Genomic DNA, 9,887 nt, shown 5'->3' on the forward strand with positions numbered 1-9,887 from the left:
TATCATGTAAAAGAGTAAAAGGGAATCTGTCAGCAGGTTTTTGCTACTTCATTGAGAGCAGCATGATGTAGGCAAAGAGATTCTGAAAGTAACCATGTTTATCTATAGGGTGCAGCCACACCTTGTAATTGGAGTCACAATATTTAATTACAATGGTTGTCTCGGAAAAAATAAATATTGTAATTTGAGGGCCTACAACGTATGAACCTCTTGATGTGTAACATATAGTTATTTAGAATGAGATGTTCCATTCAAGCAACTGTATATTGGTCCCGTAATCGAAGAGTAGCCATAGACCATGACAATACCCAATTTATCCTTAGTTGTCTTTCCTTGCTCCCAATGTAATGTGCCAAATCACATCTGGATCTACGTGTGGTATTGTTGAAGTTGTATGTATCCTAAGGAGGACCATTAAATTTGGAAATATTGTGACCAGAGACCCCTGCAGTTTGGGAAACACTGTAGTTTTGCAAAAGGGTTGTTCTGTCTGTGTATCTAATCTATGGGTAGCAAGTATTTAGAAAATAATAAAACAAAGGTGTCGTCTAGTGATGAGCGAGTGTAATCGTCATTATTCTCTACTCTCATGGATCTTTTTTTTTTTTTGCAACTCCAGTAAAGTAAGGGTTAGGATAATATATCTGCAATACCTATAATGTTTGTGTGTAATAGCCATCTTTGTAATCACTTGTATAACATCTTTGCAATGTAAGACATATATGTTATGATGTTTCACAATCTTCTTGTCAAATCCTCTTTGTTTTTAAGGGTGGGTTTTTTTAACCTGTGTTTCTAATTTTTTCTAATTGAATTGTTAACTTGTGCACATAAATATTCTGTGTGTGTTAAGAATGTCATCCTATGATTAAGGGTGCTCCTTCGCGCCGGAAACGCGTCAGGGTATTATCTTTGGATGGACTTTTTAATGTAATGTATAAATAAAGTAAGAACATTTTATATACATGGGTGTGCTGATTCTTCTCTTCTTTGTGTAACGGATCTTGTATACTGTGAGCCATTGCGGGCAGGGTCCTCTCTCCTCCTAAACCTGTCTGTGCCTTGTTTTGTTTATGATTATTGTACTTGTCTTTACTATGTATGCCCCTCGTCACATGTAAAACGCCATGGAATAAATGGCGCTATAATAATACAGCTCTGGCAAAAATTAAGAGACCACTGCAAAATTGTCAGTTTTTCTGATTTTTCTCTTTATAGGTATATTTTTAAGTAAAATGTAAATTGTTCTTTTATTCTATAAACTACTGACAACATGTCTCTGAATTTCCAAGCAATACATTTTGTATTTATTTTCTGAAAATGAGAAATGGTTTATTTTTTTATATTACATTACAGTACCTCTTCTTTTGCCCCAGGATATAAAATAATACTGCAGTCACAGGTAACATCAATCCTCTTCTTGCCATAGGTGTTCTTTTCTTTCATTTTGGCCAGTAACTTTCCTACTGAATCAGTAGGGTCATTAAGGGTTTCATCTTATTGCATATCATGATGTGTTCACACCAGACACTCATATCTGCTTTAGGCCAGTCTGTTATTTGGTATGTCATTAGAATATGGGGTTATGACCTCTAGAACATCCCACTGATTTTTAGACTGAAAGGTTAACATTGCTGCATGTCTTTTATTGTCTGTCTTTATACAGAGAAAAAACATAACCTAATGAGCATATACTGTACCTTGCAGTAAGTCAGTAAATAGTATATATAAATAACCTAGGATACTTAGTAACACTGTGAGCCGGAGCATAAATTGGTATACATGTGACGTATAGGAACATGTTCACACTCTGGCCAATTATCAGACAAAACCTAAGATAGAAACAAAATGAGCATATACCCTGGAGTAAGTCAAAAGTAATAGTGCACATCAATAACATAGGGTACTTACTAACACTGCTTTCGATCCCAAAAAAAGTATAGAAGCCATCCCACCGCGACAGGGTGTACCCCAATCGGAATGGTCGGTTTTAATACTAGAGATTAGTAATGTCCCGATAGGGGTACAACTTGTTGCGGTGTGATGGCTTTTATGTGTTTTTTTTTTTATTAAGAGCAGTGTTATTAAGTACTCTGTCTTATTGATATGCACTATTACTTACTGCAGGGTATACAGTGTGTCCACCCATATCCTGTCCACCGCCATTAACTTGAGAACGGCGGCAGCTATAGGCATAGAAGTGGTGTCTAGGTATAGTGAAGTAGCCATGCTCTACGCAATGAAACCACTTATAGCGCCACCTGGTGGAAAATAAGGGAGTTAGCATTTTTATCTCAAAAACGGAACGAGATAGAGAAAAAAAGTGAATTAAAAAATAGTAGGGCATCATCAATTCAATACGAATCGACACCTTGCATACAGAAATGCTATGATATGAAACCCATGACCCCCCCAAAACATTGAATGCTGGTAACGCATATGGCGCTCATTTAACTTTGATGCTCAAAGTGGCCACCGTCAGCTGCAATGCACATCTGGACTCTGGACAGCATACTGTATCTTATTGCACGTTGTGCAATATGGTAGGTGACACGTTTGCACAAGCATCTGTGACGCCCTGGACTAGCTAGGTAGTGACAGGTAGGCCCTTACACCAACACCTTCCCCTAAAAAGGTCATAAAAAAGAGAAGTTTTGGCAGCACTCTGCGGTGTCAAGAAATCTATTTTATTTTTCTTTTTTCTTTTTTGTATGTATGGACCCATGAATGTATGGACCCGTGAAAGCACCCCTAGAGGTGCGAAACGGTACCGTCGTCCTTGTGCTCCGCTCCCCCTGCTCCCTCATGTCTGTATCACCTGTCTGCAAAAAAGAAAAATAAAATAGATTTCTTGACACCGCAGAGTGCTGCCAAAACTTCTCTTTTTTATGATATTAGTACTTGCTCTGGCTTCTTGGCATATAGCACCACGGTAGTTCAGGACTTCCACTTGCCGTCAGCTGTTTTTTTCAGCCAAGTCCAATGTGAGGATACAGCAGCTGATCTGCACTTCAAGCACCCAAAAGACAGGTTCTACATGGAATTGAGCCAAAGGACTTTCTTGCAGCATTTTCCACAGAGTGGTAAGCAGTGCAGTGCACAACTTCTGTTTTTTTCTTCTATTTTATCACTTCCCCTAAAAAGGTACCAGCAGCCAACCTTAAAACCCTGAGTCACCCCTCTCAGGTTCTGACGTTCACACCCGGGGGGCAGAGCCAGGCGGTTGGCCACGCCCACCGAGGAGTTCAGATGGCCTGAGGCGGGAAAAACAGCAGATTAATGACAGGAGTGGAGGAGAGTGGTAGCAAAGAGGAGATGTCTGTCAGGGATCTGGGTTGGAGCCCGGATACCCTGTGGCCAGGAGGCAGACGGTGGTGGCCGCCTGCAGGAGCTGGGATTACAGCCGGTGGAACCGTAGGGACCGGGACCGGGTAGTGGCCCACCGATACTGAACCGGGGAACCGATTGGAAATCGGAGCACCAGGAGGGGTACTTAGACCAAGTACGAGGCCCAGAAACCACTGGACCGAGTCGAATTCACTGATTGGGGTCTGGACTTTAGGTCCTTTCCCACCCAAGACCTGACTGAAGACAACAGCCCAACCAGAGGGATAGAAAGCCACCGCCCAGGCATCGAGATCCCACGGGCCAGCGTCTGCGGGCACACGGGCTCTGCTGGCACACACAAAGCTGGGGAGCGGACTACCGTTGCTCAGGCATAGGAGTCAACATTCTACTAAAAGTGAGGTGCAGGAGAAAGGCGGAAACCACCAACCTGAAAAAGGGGAAAAGCACAGCCGGCTGCGGGCAACGTCCACCATCTTGTTTGGTTTACCAGAGACTCCAGTGTGTCTGTAATAGTGAGTACAACAGTGCCCTCAGGGCTGCGCATCGCGCCGCACTGCACCGACACGCCAGCACGCATCCATTCCCCCGCCTCAGCAGATCCCTCGGGCCCCCAGGACCATAACCCCCCTACCCATGGAGGGGTCAACAGCAAGTTGCGCAACACCATCCCCGGGAGCCTAGTCAACGGCAGCGGTGGTGTCCATCCATTAAACACAACCCTTGGGTGGCGTCATGAACTCAAATGCGGCTCCGGCCGTGCACCTACCTACCCCCATCCAAAAGCGCCAGCACCCCTTTCAGAGCAAAGTGACCCCGGGTCCGGAGGCGCTCGAGCCACCCACCAAACGAGCCCGGATCCGAGCGGCTCGGCTGCAGCCGAGCGCGGGGCGGTACACATCTGTGATACGTCGTTGTAGGTCCTGCAATGTTGGTGGAGGGGTCGCATACACCTGCTGTTTGATGTGACCTCACAGAAAGAAGTCCAATGGACTCAAGTCAGGTGAGCGTGGAGGCCACTCCACGCAGCCACCATACCCAATGACTTGTAGGACGGTCTCCATGAGGTATCGCTTCACGTCCGCAACTGTTACGGGGGGACCGGCAGATTAGGACCAGGGGGTATATATCCTAATCGCCAGTCGGGGCCCACCGTGCTCCAGATGACAAAGGAGCTGCTGGCACCTGAGGGTTAGGCGGAGACTATAGAGCTGGACTGCTCTGAGATAACCCAGGAACTTTGGGAACCGGTCACGTGTTTTGGGACACGTCAGACCGGACGACAACCCGATTAGCGTTTTGGTGCACCTAGCGCTACACCAACCACGTGTGCAGGAAACACGTCAGGCCGGGTGGTAACCAGGTAGCGTTGACCGGAAGACCGCCACGAAAGCGCCCTGTCGGCCACGTGTGTAGGACACGTCAGGCCGAGCGGTCCTCCGATTAGCGTTTCTGGCCACCTCTCGACTGGCCACGTGTGTGTAGGACACGTCAGGCCAGATGGGTACACCAGTAGCGTTGACCGGGAAGCCGAGGAAAATAAGGAACACCCTGTTAACTCCACAGGGGTCCTGGAGTACGCTGTCCGTGCGCGTAGGGGGCACAACCGGACAGGTGGCGCAGCAGGTGCGTTGTCCGTGTGCGTAGGGGGCACAATCGGACAGGTGGCGCAGCAGGTGCGTTGTCCGTGTGCGTAGAAGGCACAATCAGACAGGTGGCGCAGCAGGTGCGTTGTCCGTGTGCGTAGGGGGCACAATCGGACAGGAAGCACAGCAGCCGCAGCCCAGTTAACGCCACTGGGCTGCTATAGCAAGACTGGAATGGCAGGAGGGAAGCACGGCGCCTGACCCTGATGTGCCGAGCCACGAATCTTGGCGTGACAGGCACCGTTCGCCTAACCCTACCTACCGCTTCCCAACATAGGCTTATGCCGCAATGAAGCTCTAACATGGAGGTGTGCTCTGACTGAGCAAAAGTGAAGACTGCGCACCTCCATGTTGTCTCCAGCCCCTTTTATAACCTGGGTCCGCCCCAAACCCAGGGTGGAACCACCAAGGTCCAATAGCAGAGTGCCATGTCATCAGTCACGTCACATGCGACCTATCCGGAACCGCCACGTCATTGATGACCTCATGGCAGCCACGCCCCAAACACTTCACCAGTCATCGTCTGACGACCAATACTGAGGTGCCAGATCATAGGGGCGGGCCTCTGTGAGCCAGTCCGGAGTTGCCACATCATCAGGACACCTGACACCCTCTGCCCTATCAGGACCTGCCACCTCACGGACATGCTCAGTGAGGTCCTTACCGGACCTAGCCTCTGATGCACTAAGTGCCTGAGCATGCTCAGTAGCCTGAGCCACAGGCTTAGAAAGCAGACTATCAGTTTGAGCATGCTCAGTAGCCTGAACTGAGGACTTAGTCTCAGACATAACACAAACAGGCTGAGCATGCTCACTAGGCAAAACACCGGGCTTAAACTCTGGCTGGGGTAAATCGGCGCACGCATGCGCACTAGCCGCCTCTCCACACTTAGACATGGTGGAAGGAACAGCCAACTGGACCACCCGAGGCACGGCCAAGAACGGCAGCCGGCGCCTGGGCGCAACAGGAACCGCAGCAGGCTGCTTGCGGCTATGGCGGCGCCGGTTCGTAACAATACCCCCCCCTCTAGCGGCCCTCCCACTCGAATGGTCTATAGTCGCCACAGATACCACTGAGCGACGGGCGGAAGATGGAGACATGCAGTGGGAGCTACAAGACTCGCTCCACCGCGTAATCACCCCAGACGACCAGTCGATATGTGGGGAATGTTGCTTCAACCAAGGAATACCTAGCAGAATATCATCTGCACCCTTAGGGAGAACCAGAAATGAAATGGTCTCTCTATGCCCAGATGACATGGCAAGGGTAATGGGCACTGTCCGCTGGTGAATTACCTTGGGCAACAAGGACCCATCCAATACACGGACTCTCACTGGCCTTGGCATTTGCACCAGTGGGATGGCATGCCGCCGGGCAAAAGAGGAGGAGATGAAACTATCCCCAGCACCTGTGTCCACACTTGCCCTTGTGGACCATGTTGACCCCTTAAAGGAAATTGACGCGGGAAACGTCACCCTAATGGATGACGCAGAGTCCAGTCTACCTTCAGCTATTGTCACCAATCGCGGTCTCTTACCCTGACGCTTTGGGCAACGGTTGGCATAATGACCATACTGCCCACAAGCGAAACAGGAAATGCCCTTGCGACTCGAAGACCTAGCAACACCAACCCTAGCGATGTCCATAGGGACAGAGATGTCCTCTAAGGGAGGTGCAGTAGGAGAGACCACTACAGTGGCTGAACGACCCTCTAACCTGCGCTCCAGCTGACGTTCGGAGGTCCGCAGGTCAATGCGGGTAGCCAGAGACATGAGGCCCTCAAGGGTAGTTGGTATCTCACGCGACGCTAATGCGTCCTTCACGTGCGAGGCTAATCCCCTCCAGAACAGTGGAATGAGAGTCCTCTCTGACCACCCCAGTTCTGCAGCAAGTGTCCTGAAACTCACAGCATATTGACTTGAGGAGGTACGCCCCTGCTCCAAAGTCAGTAGCTGTAGGGCCGAGTCGTGAGTGACCTGAGGCCCCAGGAACACTTGTCGCAAGGACTCCAAAAACTCCTTAGAGTCCTGTACTACGGGGTCATTCCTCTCCCACAAAGGTGTAGCCCACTCCAGTGCTCTATCAGAGAGCAAGGAGATGATAAACCCCACCTTCGACCTCTCTGTAGGAAACCGTGCAGCCAACAGCTCTAGATGGACTGAGCACTGGTTCACGAATCCCCTACATGCCTTGCTGTTCCCCGTAAACTTGTTGGGCAGTGAGAGGTGAGGGAGGGTTGGAGTAGGCTTGGTGACTGACACCATTGCAGCCGCTTGAGCCACCACATCATCCATATCAGCAGCAAGAGCAGACGTCTCCAGAGACCTCACTCTGGCATCAAGCTGCAGCATGAACTGACGTAGTTGCTCCATCTCCGCCATGCCAGCCAGACCCTGGCGCAGTCTTACTGTTACGGGGGGACCGGCAGATTAGGACCAGGGGGTATATATCCTAATCGCCAGTCGGGGCCCACCGTACTCCAGATGACAAAGGAGCTGCTGGCACCTGAGGGTTAGGCGGAGACTATAGAGCTGGACTGCTCTGAGATAACCCAGGAACTTTGGGAACCGGTCACGTGTTTTGGGACACGTCAGACCGGACGACAACCCGATTAGCGTTTTGGTGCACCTAGCGCTACACCAACCACGTGTGCAGGAAACACGTCAGGCCGGGTGGTAACCAGGTAGCGTTGACCGGAAGACCGCCACGAAAGCGCCCTGTCGGCCACGTGTGTAGGACACGTCAGGCCGAGCGGTCCTCCGATTAGCGTTTCTGGCCACCTCTCGACTGGCCACGTGTGTGTAGGACACGTCAGGCCAGATGGGTACACCAGTAGCGTTGACCGGGAAGCCGAGGAAAATAAGGAACACCCTGTTAACTCCACAGGGGTCCTGGAGTACGCTGTCCGTGCGCGTAGGGGGCACAACCGGACAGGTGGCGCAGCAGGTGCGTTGTCCGTGTGCGTAGGGGGCACAATCGGACAGGTGGCGCAGCAGGTGCGTTGTCCGTGTGCGTAGAAGGCACAATCAGACAGGTGGCGCAGCAGGTGCGTTGTCCGTGTGCGTAGGGGGCACAATCGGACAGGAAGCACAGCAGCCGCAGCCCAGTTAACGCCACTGGGCTGCTATAGCAAGACTGGAATGGCAGGAGGGAAGCACGGCGCCTGACCCTGATGTGCCGAGCCACGAATCTTGGCGTGACAGGCACCGTTCGCCTAACCCTACCTACCGCTTCCCAACATAGGCTTATGCCGCAATGAAGCTCTAACATGGAGGTGTGCTCTGACTGAGCAAAAGTGAAGACTGCGCACCTCCATGTTGTCTCCAGCCCCTTTTATAACCTGGGTCCGCCCCAAACCCAGGGTGGAACCACCAAGGTCCAATAGCAGAGTGCCATGTCATCAGTGACGTCACATGCGACCTATCCGGAACCGCCACGTCATTGATGACCTCATGGCAGCCACGCCCCAAACACTTCACCAGTCATCGTCTGACGACCAATACTGAGGTGCGAGATCATAGGGGCGGGCCTCTGTGAGCCAGTCCGGAGTTGCCACGTCATCAGGACACCTGACACCCTCTGCCCTATCAGGACCTGCCACCTCACGGACATGCTCAGTGAGGTCCTTACCGGACCTAGCCTCTGATGCACTAAGTGCCTGAGCATGCTCAGTAGCCTGAGCCACAGGCTTAGAAAGCAGACTATCAGTTTGAGCATGCTCAGTAGCCTGAACTGAGGACTTAGTCTCAGACATAACACAAACAGGCTGAGCATGCTCACTAGGCAAAACACCGGGCTTAAACTCTGGCTGGGGTAAATCGGCGCACGCATGCGCACTAGCCGCCTCTCCACACTTAGACATGGTGGAAGGAACAGCCAACTGGACCACCCAAGGCACGGCCAAGAACGGCAGCCGGCGCCTGGGCGCAACAGGAACCGCAGCAGGCTGCTTGCGGCTATGGCGGCGCCGGTTCGTAACAGCAACCTTGTGAGTTTTACATGTTTTAATCATAGCATTTCTGTATGCGAGGTGTCGATTCGTATTGTGAGACTGTGACCATTGGTGCCTGGATCCTGTGTCTTCTGCCGCGCAGCCGACCACACTACCTCACAGATGGTGGAGAATGCGGGCATGCCAGCCCGGTGAGGTGTAGCATCCATCCCTGGTGACCCAGTGGCGCATGTCCTGGATTCGAGCGGCTATACTACAGCCCAAACCCGGCGACGCCATGGAGGACATACTAAAGCAGCTGGCTCAGGCTAATGCACAGCAACAACAGACCAATGCACACCTGCTCCGGTCGTTGGATCGTCAGCAGCAACAGCACCAGCACTCCTTGCAATTGCAGGAACAAAGGCACCAAGAACAGATGGTTCTCCTGGCCAAGTCGATCCGTGCCGGAACGGCAGCAACAACCCCGGGACCGGGTGACGACGGCAGCGTCCGAAAAGCGGTGAGACAAGCGTTGCAAAAGATGACCCCGGGGGATGATGTGGAAGCGTTCCTGGCGGTGTTTGAGCGGGTGGCCGAGCAGGAGAAGCTGCCGACCCCCCAGTGGGCTGAGGTATTGTCGCCCTATCTGACGGGGGAGCCCAAAAAAGCATACCTGGACCTCTGTACCGAGGACGCCATAGAATATGAGACCCTGAAAGCCGAAATACTTGCTCGGTTGGGGGTGAATACCTATGTACGGGCTCAGCGGGTAAATCAGTGGTTCTATGAGGAAGTCAAACCCGTACGCTCCCAGGCCTATGACTTGTTGCATCTGGTAAAGAAGTGGTTGCAGCCTGACACTCTGAGCCCTGCGCAAATGGTGGAGAGGGTAGTGGTTGATCGCTTTGTGCGCACTTTACCCGTCACCATTCAACGGTGGGTAGGACAGGGCGACCCAAGCA

Source organism: Anomaloglossus baeobatrachus, chromosome 2 (assembly GCF_048569485.1).
Source record: "Anomaloglossus baeobatrachus isolate aAnoBae1 chromosome 2, aAnoBae1.hap1, whole genome shotgun sequence".
Classification (NCBI taxonomy): domain Eukaryota; kingdom Metazoa; phylum Chordata; class Amphibia; order Anura; family Aromobatidae; genus Anomaloglossus; species Anomaloglossus baeobatrachus.